Below are 2605 nucleotides of genomic sequence, written 5' to 3'. Positions count from 1 at the left end.
CCCATGTCAAATGGAGCCTCTAGTCTTATAGAGGAAGACATGGTCTTCCTCTGGAAAAATTTTTCTGGCTAAAGAGACATGTTCTTGGTTTAGGGGGAAACCTCAATTATAATCAGGAAGACAGGATGGACAGATGAGTTAAAATGTGCACAATAACCAATGGAAGAGCTCAGATCTTCATGCCTGTGATTGAGGTTATTGGCACTAGATATTGTTAATCAAGGAAATTTTTCTGGTAGAGGTGAGCTTGAGCTGAGCTTAAAGGAAAACAAGAGGCTTGGATCTCTAGATCTTAGGCCTCCTGAGAATCATGACTGTACCTTCTCATACCCTGTATCCCCTTTGGAGTAAACACAGACATGGGCACAGAGAAGGTCCTTGTTCAATGAATAATCACTAGCAGATAGAGAGTGAATGTACCTACTTGGTGTTTGGAAAGATAGAGTGGGGGAGGTGTAGAGATCAAGGAGGAGGGTTGGTTGGAATGGAGAGTCTGATGCTGGGATGGGGGATAGCGATGGAGTGATAATATGGGCAGAGGGAGTAGCCTCAAGTATGTCCAGCCCACTGAAGCACAGAAGCACAGCATTTGGATCAACTCCTTTGTGTTTCTGAGGCGGGTGAGAGATTCTTTATTGAATCTGGGATTGTTAAAGCTAGAAACTATTAGGTTACAAACTCATAGACTTCTCAGCTTCTAGAGCCACACAACCATGGATAGTTAGACTATTAAAACCATAGCATCTTAGCAGGACAGAACACAGTGTGTTAAAATTGTAGAACTGTCAAATACTAGACCCAAAGAGCTAGAAGTCCTTATTAGAGATTCTTAAAATCCAAGAATCTGAGTGTCAAAAGGGAAAAGAAACCCCAGTTTATGGACTCCCACTATGTGTATCAATTATGGTGCTGGGAGTATCAAGCATATTATTCCATTTAATTTCCTCCATAAGGTTTAAGCCATTTAGTCCCAGCTCTACTCAGTGGAGTGCTTCTGTCAAAGGTTTATCAAACATAGGCTTGCACAAGCTTCATGACAGGAGAGTCATTACCTCTGGGCCTACCTCTACCCACTGCTGAATGGCAAATAGAAAGCTCTGTGTTATATAAGCTGCACTCTTTCCCTGTAGTGTCCCCACACTAGTCCAGTTCTTGTCCTCTGAGCTACACTGAGTAAGTCTAATCTCCCACTCACATGACAGCTTTTCAGTGGGCTAAAGACAGTCTTTATTTCTTTCTTCTCTAGGATAAGCTGGTTTGTTCATCATGTCGCTAGAAATGGGACAACAAATCAAAGAATATTTGAGCTGGAAAGGCCCTTAGAGGTCATTTTGTCCAGAGAATTCCTTTTACTGCCAGGCAGTACAGCACTATGGTCAGGAGCCTGGGCTTTTAGAGAGAGAACGAGCCTCAGTGCAGAATCCAGAGATCCAGCACTAAGCACTAACTTCATATGTAACCTTGGACAAATTACCTAATATATTGGGCCTCAGTCTCTTTATCCATAAAATGAAGAGAATAATAGTCGATGTGAGGATTGAATGAGATAATGCAAGGGAAGCTCTTAGAGGAGTGCTTGGCACACAGTAAGAAGTCAATAAATATTAGCTATAATTATTGGAGGTCCAGAGGGGCAGGGAGTTGCTCAAGATCACAGAGCAACTCACAGGCAGAGCTGGGGTTAGACCAAGGACTCCTGCCTCCCAGGCCAAGTCACTTTCCTGTTTACATTTCCACTCTGTCTTCCTTGGGGGAAAAAATAAATAACTCCAGAGGGAAATGGAATACTTTACTCATTGAATCAGTTAGAATGCAAGTGAGAGAATACCTGATTAAGAGGCTTAATTAAACCTTTTGTTTCTTTAATAAGGAGACCAAAGGAAGGTAGATCCAGGTTTGTCTGGTGACTCAACCACGTCTAACGACCTAGGCCTTCCCCATTCTAAGCTTTGAGAGGGACTCCTCTGCCTCGCAAAATAGCTGATGCGGCACCAAGCACCATGTCTTCCCAAGCAAGAAGAAAGGCCATGGGAATATAAAGGGTCTTCTCCTCTCATGCCCCTGTCTTATCCAGGAGGGGATCTTTGCAAGCAGACCATCCCCTTATATCTCATTGACCAAAATGAGGTCCCATGTCCACTCAGACTACTCACTGGTGAGAGGAAGGCGTTTCCATGGATGGTTTGGTTATCCCTGTGGCTAGCACCTTGCTACTAGAACACAGAAGAGGGAATTGGCTGTGGGAAGGCAACCAGGAGTGCTTGCCACACTTACTCTGTCTCCTCTCTGGATTGGCTTCCCCTGTCCTCTTTATGTCTGCCAGGAAGCCTGACCTGGTCTCCACCCTTGTCCAGCACACCCTCTTCTACCATGTAATGGAGCATCACCCAATTCAAGTCTACTTTGCCGAGCTCTCTCATCTTTCCATGTTCAGATCTTGTCCCCTTCAGTTTAGAAGCGTTGGGGGAATAATAGCAGCTACTAGGGACTAAGTACCTATTGTGCGTCAGACACTGCTCTGGCTGCTTGTAACCAGCTTCCAGATGGCTTCCAATGATCCGTATCTCCTGGTATTCACACTATTTTGTGTTCCCCTCCCCCATTA

This window comes from Mustela putorius, unplaced genomic scaffold, assembly GCF_011764305.1.
Source record: "Mustela putorius furo isolate JIRA1106 unplaced genomic scaffold, ASM1176430v1.1 tig00003987_pilon_pilon_pilon, whole genome shotgun sequence".
NCBI classification, from domain to species: Eukaryota; Metazoa; Chordata; class Mammalia; order Carnivora; family Mustelidae; genus Mustela; species Mustela putorius.
The sequence above is the reverse complement of the archived record's forward strand: the minus strand, read 5'-3'. Positions refer to the sequence as shown.